Source organism: Phocoena phocoena, chromosome 2, assembly GCF_963924675.1.
Source record: "Phocoena phocoena chromosome 2, mPhoPho1.1, whole genome shotgun sequence".
Classification (NCBI taxonomy): Eukaryota; Metazoa; Chordata; class Mammalia; order Artiodactyla; family Phocoenidae; genus Phocoena; species Phocoena phocoena.
This window is the reverse complement of record NC_089220.1, coordinates 143,617,715-143,630,602: the sequence shown is the minus strand read 5'-3', so window position 1 is coordinate 143,630,602 and position 12,888 is coordinate 143,617,715. Positions and strand designations below refer to the sequence as shown.

The 12,888-nt window shown below is 50.1% G+C and overlaps 1 protein-coding gene across 2 annotated transcripts in view; it reads left to right on the top strand.

Moving 5' to 3' along the window:
* The window catches only part of ARNT2 (aryl hydrocarbon receptor nuclear translocator 2), a 155,277-nt gene that overhangs the window by 34,222 nt on the left and 108,167 nt on the right, over positions 1 to 12,888 (top strand). The window lies entirely within an intron of this gene.

The following is a 12,888-nucleotide window of genomic DNA, read 5'->3' as shown; positions in this document are numbered from 1 at the left end:
TGAGACGTTTAAATACAGTCAGCTCTGCTCTAAGCCAAAATGCATGTCATAAAAATCACTGCCGTAAACAGAACCATGAAACAAAACCCACAGGGCTCAGTGGGAGAAAGCGGGCTAGGAACACAACACTCAAAAATTTGTCAGTGACAGGTAAGAACAAAACGAGGAACCTGATAAAAACGGGGGCACGGCTTGACACGTTCGATGGTGAAGAAATTTATAAATATCACCATAAATACGGCACTTGACCTTGAAACTGACTTGAAGTTTACTTACGGAAGCGAGCCTCAGAAGGGCTGCCACTTGGGTGTTCCTGTGAAATGGTGTGAGGAGAGGCCTGCGAAATAGGCAGAAATCAAAAGCTGTAACACCAGATGCTGGACAGGTTATGGCTCACAACACACACGGGAAATTGAGGCAGCTGCCGTGTGCACTTTGTGAATTCCTATGTGGCTGAGTTCAGCTGGGTGCAGCTTTCTGTGTTCATCTAGTATGTCTTGCAGATGAAACCATGCATAAGCAAACACAAAATTCACATTCTGCTCAGATTGTCCCCCGATGGATCAACGGCACTGGAACAGATTTGCGTTTCCAAAACAAGCGTTATAGTGGAGCTGACTTATACCGTAATACTTGTATTCCCCTTTATGATAGGTCTGTTTGTGCAGTGGTGTTCTTCCTGCCACACTGAGAGCTGCTGGATTCTCATCCACTTCTGTGTCTGCCTGCAGAGCCTTACTCAGTGCTTGGCATGCAGTAGGCGTTCAGCGGAAGCCTGGTGAGCAAATGAGGCAGTGCTTTGCTCGTTGTATAGTCTGCTAGGGCTGCCATAACAAGATACCACAGACTGAGTGGCTTAAACAACTGACATTTATTCTCTCACAGTTTTGGAGGCTGAAAGTCCAAGATCAAGGTGCTGACAGGTTTGGTTTCTGGTGGGACCTCTCTCCCAGGCCTGTAGACGGCCGCCTTCTCACTCTGTGCTCACATGGACTTTCCTCTGTGTCCACACATCTGTGGTGTCTCTCCCTCTTTATTTATTTATCTTTGGCTGCGTTGGGTCTTCGTTGCTGCGTGCAGGCTTTCTCTAGTTGCGGCGAGCGGGGGCAGCTCTTCGTTGTGGTGCGCGGGCTTCTCACTGCAGTGGCTTCTCTTGTTGCGGAGCACGGGGTCTAGGTGCACGGGCTCAGCAGTTGTGGCTTGCAGGTTGTAGAGCGCGGGCTCAGTGGTTGTGGCGCACAGGCTTAGTTGCTTCACGGCATGTGGGATCTTCCTGGACCAGGGCTCGAACCTGTGTCCCCTGCATCGGCAGGCTGATTCTTAACCACTGCTCCACCAGGAAAGTCCCACTCCCTCTTTCTTCTTATAGGGACACCAGACCTACTGGATTCGGGCCATACTCTTTTGACTTTATTCACCTCCTTAAAGGCCCTGTGTCCAAATACAGTCACATTCTGAGGTTCTGGGGGGCTAGGATTTCAAGATATCAATTTAGGGGGGACACAGTCCAGTCCATAACACCTATGATAAGACTGAATCAGATGTTGTCAAAAGTGACAGCAGTACCACTGTTTCTGAACGGTAATAGTCATTTTCTCAGTGTTGGTTATCGACGATACATGAAAAGGAGGGAGAAGATAAAGGCTCAAGGTGTGAGGACAGAGCCTACATTGTGCTTATCTCGTGTCTCCTGAAATGGTGACACGTGACCGTACTTGTAAAACAACGGCGCTGAAACAGACGCAAAGAAAGACGTGCTCTGCCATCCCCCAGCCTGGGGTGAATTAGAGAACTCCCTGTAGAAATCGTTGGGAACACACCTTGTAAAGTTAGGTATCTGGGAGGGATGTGAAAGGGAAATAAAGCAGCCAGGAAGTGTTGGTTTGACAGCTGAAATCACCTTCTGTGGAAAGAGCTGTCTTTTTCCAGACTTCAGTGTTTGAACACAGGATGTGGCTTTTTGAAACCAGTCAGGAGACCCAGCTGGGGCAGTTGGTGGGGGAAGTGATGGTCAAGGGCAGGTCAGGCTCTGGGTCAAGGGTTTAGCCAGCGGGCTCACCAGAGTTGGGTGGACACTTCTGTCTGTGGGAAGTCTTAATGTGTCTGGCAATGTTTAAAGGGGCAGAGTGAACCACATTTGGACAGAAATGTCCCTGGAGTGGACTCTGGATGGTGGCCTTGGCGTCCTTCACCTCCAAAAAGTTCCTTGTGCTCTTTTTTCTTTTTCCTTTCCTCTCTTCCTTCCTTTCTTTCTTCCTCCCTTCCTCCCTCCCTCCCTCTTTCTCTCTCTCCTTTTTTTTCCTAAGAACACTGAACACGAGATCCCTCCTTACTCCATTTTAAAGTGCACGTTACTGCATCCTTAACTATAGGTACAGTATTGAAAGCAGATCTCTAGAACGTACTCATCTTGCATAACTGAAACTTTATACCCATTAAGCACAAACTCCCCATTTCCCCTTCCCCCCAGCCCCTGGTAACCACCATTCCCCTCTCTGCCTCGATGAGTCTGACTACTTTAGGCACCTCGTATAAGACGAATCAGGCAGTATTTGGCCTTCTGTGACTGGCTCATTTCACTTAGCATACTGTCATCTAGGTTCAAACCTATTGTCGCAAATGATAAGACTAACTTCTTTAAGGCTGGATAATATTCCATTGTATGTATATACCACATTTTCTTTATCCATTCATCTGTCAACGGGCATTTGGATTGTTTCTGTATCTTGGCTATTGTGAACAATGCTGCAGTGGACGTGGGAGTGTAGATAGCTCTTTGAGATCCTGCTTGCAGTCCTTTTGGATATACACTATAGCCAGAAGTGGGGCTGCTCCCAGGCGGGGTTGATTCTCACCCAGGCTCTCCTCATATAACAAAAAAGGTGTTTACTAGAAGCTCTAAGTTTATGTTTGACTGGCTTTGCAACACCAGCAGAAACTGTTAGCCTTCCCAGTACTTCCAGCAAATGTCCCAGGATTGGCTCTCTTGGATCAGCTTGGGACACCCTATTCCGGTGGCTAGGGAGTCTGAGCTTCTCCATCCAAGGCACTTGGACCCAAGAGTTGGGGAGATGTGATTTCCCAGAGGAAATTAGGGCAGTCACTAAAAGTTGGCCCTGGCTGGGAGAGCCAGGCTCTGGGCGTTAGAAGTGATGCCCATGGGGAAGGATGGGCGTTCTCCTGGAGAACGGGGAGCACCTTCTCCTCTTGCTGGGAATGCTGGGGATATTGGGGTTACAGGATTCTGAGCTGAAGATGGAGCCAGTGTCAGTTATGAAGGAGGGCAGTGATCAGGTAAAAGTTTGATGGAGGGAGGGGCTGCCAAAATAATTACTGTGGGTCTTGGAGTGACCTGAGCCCCAGCTCACTGTGTGGAAGGAGAGGAACCAAGGAGAGGCCCAGGCTTTCTAGGTGGTGGCAGAGCCTCTGACTATAACTGGATGTGCCCGAGGGGTGGGGTCAGAGGGCAAGCAGCACAGAGCTGGGTGCAGAGAGAGCGAGTCCTTCTCTGTATCTTCCATGATCTATCCCAAGACCCCACCCACTCACCACCACTGTGGCTGCGGAACTCTGGAAAGCGCTGATCCTGGTGAGCAGAAACTGGAAACGCCTTGTCAGTGACCCTGTGCTGTGCAGGAAGTGCCTGGCGGCCCCAGCTGGGAAGCAGACGTGGAAGAGGATAACCCGTGGCCTTGTCAAGACTAGGTTTATTTGGCCCATTTCCCCACTCTGCTCTTCTGTGGCTCTGTTTCTGCTTGACTCTTCCTTCATTCAGAGAATTGGGTCAGCCTTTTGGTTCAGTAGAGGGAAGAACTTTGCAATAGTTAGGACTGTCCAAAGGCACAAAGAGTGCAAGCCAAGGCTGGATTAACCTTCCTTCCTTCCTTCCTTCCTTCCTTCCTTCCTTCCTTCCTTCCTTCCTTCCTCCCTCCCTCCCTCCCTCCCTCCCTCCTTCCCTCCCTCCCTCCCTCTCTTCCTTCCTTTCTTTTCCTTCCTTCTTTCCTCTTTCCCCCTCTTTCTTTATCCAGTCACTACTTTTTAAAAATCATTGGGGACTTCCCTGGTGGTGCAGTGGTTAAGACTCTGTGCTCCCAACGCAGGGGGCCTGGGTTCGCTCCCTGTTCGGGGAACTAGATCCCACATGCATGCCGTAACTAAGAGTTCACATGCCACAACTAAGGACCCTGCCTGCCTCAACCAAGACCTGGTGCAACCAAATAAATAAGTAAATAAATATATATTTTTTAAATCATTTATTCATTCATTCAACAATTACCTGTTTTGCATGGCCATAGAAAGGCCATTTGGGTTGCAGCCTCTCCTTCCCAGTCACCGACAGGAGTTTCCAGCTGTTGTTGAATGAATGGACCCCCGTTTCTTAATGGTTCCAAATTATTTGTGATAATCTGGGGAGAGCCCCAGCCAGGTCGGTCCCTGAGGCCTTTGGCTGGAAAGCTGCAGTGCATGATTCACAGGTCCCAGTCAGCTGTGATTAAGCTTCCCTATCTCCCCGAGAGCTTCGCTGAAGTCCAGAGATACTTTCAGCCTTGGATCACAGGATTTGGCCGGGCCGTGGTCCGGGCACAGATAGCAGCTCACCAGGAAGCCATGCTCAGCCGGCTCTGCCGGCTGACCTGTCATCACGCTGTTTCTGGGAGCGGTTAAAGATGCCGCATCTGCTGTGCAGTCTCCCTGCTCGTCCGCGAGAGGCGACGCCTTTGGGACCCATCGCACGTTTTGCTTTTATTTTCTCACTCAACCCTAACAGTGAACTATTAATAACTACAACAAACTCTCTTACATTCTTATAGCACGTTTTTACCACTTTAGTGGATATGAGCCCAGGCTGCGCCTGCATCTCCTAAGAGCATCTTAGAAATCATAGGCCCCCTGGGCCTAGACTCAAGATCTACATTTTAATGAGATCCCCAAGGGATTTATATGCACATTCTAGATTGAGAAGCCCTGAACTAAAGAATTTAGCAAGTTGTGGTTGGGGTCTTGCAGCTGCTGGGGTCGGGGACATCCTTCGACTGCTGGGACCGGCAGGAAGCGGTGGGATTGGCCCCAGAGACCTCTTGGATTTGCCCAGCTCTCAGGCCCGAGGCCAGGCCTTTGGGGAGAGCAGTTGGAGGAGCAGCCCTCGGAGGCTTGATGCCCAGGGCACTGGCTGGCCAGGCAGGGGCATGAGCGCAGCCCTGGGACCTTGCTCTGCAGTCCAGACATGGCAGACTCTCCACCAGGGTCAGGAGGAGGTTTGCAGGGTCGGCAGTTGGCATCCTCCCCTGCACAAGAGGAGGAGAGCAAGGAGCTGAGGGCTGGCTCACACTGCGCCCTCACGGATCCTCTGGAGCAGAAGCAAACTAGTTACGCATGGCACCGCAGAGGACAGCAGGCCCGCCTGGGAAAAGAGCTGACGGTAGTCAGCGTTCAGCCTCACCCACCCAAGGCAGCTGGGCCTCCGTCGTAACATTTTGCAAAGGAGGGCAAGGACAAAACTGTGTTGGACTCAGCCACGCAGTTGGGTCCTTCCGGGAAGAATGTCAGGCCAATAATTGGTCCCCCAGGGGTCCCATGAAGTCCACCCCTGTGATATCAGCTCTGGAAAAATAGAGTCTGTTTCCAAATGTCAGTCATGAAGGTAACTTCATGAAAACCATACTTGCAAATCTATAGCTTATTTTCTTTGGAATAGCCACACTTAGTCTTTGGACTAACGCCAGACTCAGCTCCTAAACACATTCATCAGTCCCTTTCTTGCCATATTAGGTAACGTAGATAAATGTGCCCCCCCCCCAAAAAAAAATCCTTATTTTATCTGAGTCAACTATTAACACTGTGATTGGGTTTCTGCTGTTTTGAAATAGAAATAAAGTGTTTTAGTGGCAAGCAAAGCATGTTTATTTGATTCAGGCTCCTTAGAAATTGCCCAGTTGTGTAGTAAACACGTAGGCCACCGGAAACAGCGTTTAGAGTTGGGTCGCCAGAGGTGCTTGGTAAATGCACGTGAGAGCGCAGTCGGAGAATCACGAGCTGGTTAGTTTCATGTCTTCCTAGTGACTTTTCCACTAGAAACCGCAACCTACTTAGATCTGTTATCCCAGGTGTTTCTCTGGCGCCAGTTCAGTTCTTTCTCATTGTTAAATATTTATACAACCTGCCTTGTTTTGCTTTGCTACATACATAGCATGTTGTTGCTGCTGAACTGTTTGTGTTTTTCTCACATATTTTATGTTGAACGATATTTCATGAATCTGGACAGATTTCCAGCTTGGGTTGCTGGGTTCATTATCACTCTGGTGTCACCGCGGATAAAGGAGTTGGGCATTGTTTTCACACACGTCGCAGATTGTGGCTGGACGGCCAGCTTCCCTGCCATCAAGGAGAGCAGAGAGAGCTCACCCCAGCCTGCATGTGTGCTCACCAGGGCGGCTGAGGGGTGAGATGGGGTGGGCACGGGGGCTGAGGGGAGACCACTGGGGGCCGTGGAAGCATCCCTACGCTTGGAGTCAGATGGACCTGGTGACAGTTCAGTTCATGGCCCTTTATTTTGTGTGAATGACTTAATCTCCCTGGACTAAGTTTCCTCACCTGTAGATGCAGACAATAATATGCCCCCTACAGGACTGCGTTGAAGCATGCACAACAGGACATATGGGATAGTATTAATGACTGTGTTTGAGAACTGTGGAGATTTCATGCACTTTTTTTTTTGCGGTACGCGGGCCTCTCACTGTTGTGGCCCCTCCCACTGTGGAGCACAGGCTCCAGACGCACAGGCCCAGCGGCCATGGCTCACAGGCCCAGCTGCTCCGCGGCATGTGGGATCTTCCCGGACCGGGGCACGAACCCGCGTCCCCTGCATTGGCAGGTGGACTCTCAACCACTGCGCCACCAGGGAAGCCCTCATTCACTTTTAAATAACTGAAAATTGTATTTAAATTAATTATATTGTGTTAAAATTATATTTAAACACTGATGTGGATCAGTGGTTTTCCAAACTATCTGTCTTGCTTGCTTTATTTCTCTTCTTACCCCTATAAAACCTGTCTTAGGATTTTGGGAGCCAGCCTGGGTGGGGGAAGTCAAGGTAACGAGGGTGTGGGAATTATCCTGGGGCGGTGATGCAGACAGGGGTTAGGATGGTGTCTTAGTTTCCTTGAGATGCAGTTACAAATTACCACAAACTGGGCAGCCTAAAACAACAGGAATTTACTCTCTCACAGTTCTGGAGGTCAGAAGTCCAGAATCGAGATGTCAGCAGGGTCGAGTCCTCCTGTAGGCTCTGGGGGAGACTCTCTCAGCTTCTGATTGTGGCCAGCAATCTCTGACGTTCCTTGACTTGTAGACACATCACTCCCATCTCTGCCTTCTCATCACATGGCGTGTGTGTCTCTGTGTCCAGAGTTCCCTCTTCTCACAAGGATGCCAGATGTACTGAATCAGGAGCCACCCTGATAGAGTATGACCTCATCTTAACTTGGTTATAGCTGCAAAGACCCTATTTCCAAATCTTGTCACATTCACAAGTTCTGGGTAGATGTGCATTCTGCAGACCTACCATTCAACCCAGTACAGGAAGTGCAGGGGAGTCGGAGATTCAAGACATGCTTAGGCAGCAAAACCAACAGGGGGAGATGATCCACTGACCCTAGTTCTATCACTACCCAAATTATGTTTAAAAAGCTGATGATCTAGGGCCTTTGGTGACCTTTTGTTGCTGCCTGGATTGTCACTGACAAGTTTCTTCCACCAGAAGTGAGTTGGACTGGGGAGAGCTGGAGGTACCCCCTCAGTGGCCCCGACTTGTCACGTTGAATCAAGTCACAAAGCTCATCCCTTCCCGTCATGCGTTTGCACCCCAGTGGATCCCTTTGGACCCATCAGCCTGCTTTCACGATCAGCTTGGCTACAATGCAGAATGTGCTCAGTGTACGGTGCTGGGAAGCAAAGAGACTCAGTGCTGTGCCTTGTGTATAACTGTGGGTCACCCTGCAGCGTGAGTCGACAGTGTCACGACCCCAGGACTGGGTCTTGCAGCCCAGTGGGTGGGGTGGATTTTGCGTGGCCCTCCCCCAACTATGCATGGCGCTCCTTCAGATCTGAGCCTCAGCAGAGGTAGGGCTGTGCTCTCCCAGTTCCTCTCCTTCATGCTCGCCCCCCGCTTCGCTTCCTTCTGGCTGGACCTGCTGACGCTCGCCCCCATCCATCTGAAGGAGGGGGAAGCCTGCCCGATGGCAGGATACAGAGCAGCCTCTCAGAGTTGGTGGGGCCTGGCATTCAGTCACCCCTCCCGACCGGGATGGGCAGTCTCATTCCCGCCTCTCATGCTCCCTCCAGCTCCTAGCCTGGGCTTCCGTCTCTCTCTGCCTGCCCTCCTTCCGACCTGATTCACTGCGTGATATCTGAGTCCCGCCCACTGCCCCCTGTCTTGGGCCAGACCTACCACTTTGCACTGTCTTCACGGACAGAGCAGAGCCAGCCACAGTCCAGAGCCAGGGCCAAGGCCGTGTGGTGCTGAGAGCACTGGAAGGTCGCCACGGCTGAGGGCAGGCTCAGACAGGGAGAGAGCAGGGGTCCGGGTCAGGGCCTGAAGCTAGAGAGGGAGCTGGGTGATGCTAGGATGGCCGAGGGCAGGGAACAAGCAGGGCACATCTGAGAGGGGAGGTGGAGTTTGTCCTCCAGCTTGGGCCGTGTTCTGTGACACAGACCTGGCCTGCTCAGGCCTGTCTCTGCCCGTCTTCAAGGTATAGAATCAGTTTCCAGATGTAGGACTTAGAAGGTTGATGCAGCCACTGTGCCTGCGTTTCCTGAGGCTTCCTTTGGAGTCGGGCCCTGCAGCTAGGGCAGGGCACCCATCCCCTCTCCAGACCCAGACTCTTTCCTCTTCCTGTCCTTGCCTCCCCTTGTCTCAGGACCTGTCCTGCGTTGTCCGGAGTAACAGCTTGTTGGGAAAGGGTCCAAAACTTAAGTGTGCCCAGCTTTACAAGTCTGCAAGAGGCCTGCCTAGGAATGGCACTGAATGATCGGGTTTTCCATTCATCATGGAGCACACCTCTGCAAGAGAAGTTACGGAATGGCGCACAGACTCCTGCAGAGGGGCTTCCAGGAAGGCAGGGAGGCATCCAGGGATGCAGGTGAAACAGCCGCCACTGGGAGTCTTGTGTTCATTGTATTTATGTACAGCCAAGCGGATTCTCCCCTTTGGTCTTAGAGAACCAGCCGCTTCCCCTTCAAGTGAGGGCCTCCCTGGGTGAATCGAGGGAGCCCTCGGCCTCTGCCCAGGCTGTGCCAGGTTTGAGAAGAGAGGGGAGCAGGGCTGCCATATCCAGGGAGAGAAGTAGTCTTTTCCCAGCTAGCAAGAGCAGTGAGTCTGTCCTGAGAAAGGGAGAGCCTGAGGTTAACGTTCTTAAACAGGTCAGCATACACATTTTCCATCCCATTATAAAGGTATGTGAATTAGACTTGAGAACTCTAAATCTTGCTTCAAATTCACGCCCAGATTTAACCATATCAAAGAACCACTGGTGCGTTTCTCTGAAACGCTAAAATCACCCCCTAAAGATCTGTTCCCTACATGCTCATTTCTGTATCCTGGCTTTTCTTGAACTGAGGCGCTTGAAACACAGCTGCTTTGTAAATAAGTTTTTAAATTCCCAGCCCCTGACACAGTGGTTCTCAAGCTTGATGCACATCAGAATTTTATTGGATGTTCTAAAAATTCTAATGTCAGGGCTTCACCACGTTTCTCTGATTTTAATTAATTGTGTTGTGGTCAAGCCCAGGCATCTGTATTTGTAAGAGCAGCCCTGGTGATTCCAGTGTGAACTAGAGGTTGAGAATTGCTGTATCCTGGTGTATCCCCCGCCAAATAAAACCCAATCCAATCAAATAATACGGCCCCATCTGTTTTACACTAGGAGGGGGATTTCAGCAAGATCAAAATAACAAAGAAACAAAATGTTAAAAATGTAATCGTGTAGCAACACGGTTGAAAAATGAACAGCTTCAGCATTTTAGAACCTGTTTGCGAGAGTCTTGATTTCTTAATGAGGTATCTTTTGTCCTAAGTTTGATGCTCAAGAAATAAAGACCTTTTTTTCCTTCCATGTATGAGAGGAAACTATAACAAAAATAATCTATAAGTAGCATTGTTTTTAGGCAGATGAAATTATTTGGAGTTAGTTTAGGACATTTGAAAAGACACATGGAGTCATTGCTTCCTGCTGGTATGATTTCGGTTTCAGTAATATTCTCACGTGATGGTCACATTGTGTAATGCTTTGGTTAAAAATAACTTGATTGCAGAAACCCCAGCGTGATCAAGAAAATTAAAATAGTTTCCTTTGGTTTCACTAAAAAGAGACATATTTCCTCTGAAAGGTGGTGACTCACGCCAAATGGTTAAATAGAAATGCACACATAGCACTGACCTTTCCTGTTTATTGCTCTCTCAATAGAAGCTAATTGAGGAAAACATCTACATTCGGTTTTCCCTTTGTTTTTTTAACATCTTTATTGGAGTATAATTGCTTTACATTGTTGTGTTAGTCGCTGCTCTATAACAAAGTGAATCAGCTCTGCGTATACATATATCCCCATATCCCCTCCCTCTTGCATCTCCCTCCCACCCTCCCTATCCCACCCCTCTAGGTGGTCACAAAGCACCGAGCTGATATCCCTGTGCTATGCGGCTGCTTCCCACTAGCTATGTATTTTACATTTGGTAGTGTATATGTATCCATGCCACTCTCTCACTTCGTCCCAGCTTACCCTTCCCTCTCCCCGTGGCCTCAAGTCCATTTTCTACGTCTGCATCTTTATTCCTGTCCTGCCCCTAGGTTCTTCAGAACCTTTTTTTTCTTTTTTAGATTCCATACATATGTGTTAGCATATGGTATTTGTTTTTCTCTTTCTGACTTACTTCACTCTGTATGACAGACTCTAGGTCCATCCACGTCACTACAGATAACTCAGTTTCGTTTCTTTTTATGGCTGAGTAATATTCCATTGTATATATGTGCCACATCTTCTTTATCCATTCATCTGTCGATGGACACTTAGGTTGCTTCCATGTCCTGGCTCTTCTTTTCTTATCCACCAGTTTTCTCAGGCTGTGATCCGACGGGTGGGTTTCAGTTCTCCCCTCTCTGGTGATGATGTAAGTTACTCTCCAGTGAGTGACTGACAGTGTCATTCTTTAACCTTGAGTTGAAGGCTCATATTCTGGGGATCTAGAGTCGCTAGAGCTGTGCATTGTATGGACCTCAGAGGTCACACGGGCTGACTCTTCTCTGGATCACGCAGCTCCTTCCAGAGCACGCCTCTGGAGTGGGCGCCTGACTCCTTCTGGAATGTCCACAGGGGCAGAGCTGACGGCCTCGGCAGACAGCCCTGTCTGCTTTGGGATAATATCCCTGTGCTCAGTCAGTTTGGTCACCCCAGCCCCTGTTCTAACCAGCACAGCTGACTTGTCTGATAGGACTGGGAGTCTGCACACACGCATACAACACACACACGTGGGGTGGCGAGTGAAGGACATGGACTTGGGAGACAGAGTCTGCCATGAGTCTGGGTCCTGGTTTCACTCTCGCCCGGCGAGGCAACCTTGAACGGAGGCCGGGTTCTCCCTGGGCCTTGGTTTCCTCCTCAGGGTTGGCGTACAGCTGGTGCCTAAGACGGTGCCTGGCCTGTGCTGCGTGCTCAAAGCTCGTGGGCATCCACTCCCTGCAGCCGGCAGCCTTGGTCTCAGGTGGAGTCCCCAGACACCACGCCTGGTTGGGGGTTCGTGCACACACCTCCTAAAAGAGCCCCCCGAAGAGGAATGGTGAGGGAGAGGCAGTGTGGGTCAGAGGCGGCGCCACGCCAGGTTGGGTTCAGGAGAGGTCAGCTTCAGCCTGATGCCACAGGGAGCTCGTGCCAGAGTTTGTCCCACCCGGAGGAAAGGAAGACGGCTGTCATTGGTCACAGACCTCGAGGGGAGCGTGTAACTCCCGGGCACCTTTAGGCCGGGCGGCTTCCAAGTGGCTCCAAGCACACGCCTCTGAGAAGATGCACGTGCGAGCCGTTAGCTGAAGCACCTCCAGCAGCTGGAAGAGGGATCTGCTGGTCAGATGGTACAAGAGATCCAGGGAACTTGGCTGGGACAATAGCAGTGGCCACGACATCCCTCGAAGTAAAGAAGCCCGAGGCGGGAGATGACGATCCTCAGGCTTGCCCACAAAAGCAGCTGAGGTTTGTCCTAGACAGCCTGACAAAGCAAGTCTTTGGATTCGCCACTGTCCCAGCTCTCTAGCACTGGCAACAGCCAGGCCCAAGGCAGAAGCCAGCTCCCAGGGCTTGACCACTAAGTCTTCATGGATGAAGGGGAAACCTCTTCCTGGGAGGCAAATTGCATGTCTTTATTTAATCCAACAGATATTTATTTAGCACACGTCACTGTGTTAGAAACTGAAAATACAGCTGTGGGTGAAACAAACATGGTCACCATCTATGATGGAGCTTTTGGTATGGCTGGGGGAAAATAGCAAACATGGTCAGACGAATATAGAATTTAAATGGTGATGTGTTCTAAGGGGAAAAAACAGGAGTCTAAACACAGTAAGAGGGGACCCCGGCTCCCATGTTAGCAGTAGTGGGGAGAGTGGCACAAGGAAAGTCCTCTCTGAGGAAATGATTGTTAAGTTGGGACCTGAAGGATATGAATAGGGATTAGCAATCTGTAGGGCCTGGAGTGTCAAGAACTTCCCCAGCCATGGGACCAACACGTGAAAAGGCCCTGTGGCAGGGAAGGTACTGTCGAGTCTGGGGAGGTGAATAAGGCCATGGAGTGCGATGGGGGAAAGGCCAGGCCAGTGGCAGCCACGGAGGACCATTACTCATTAGAAT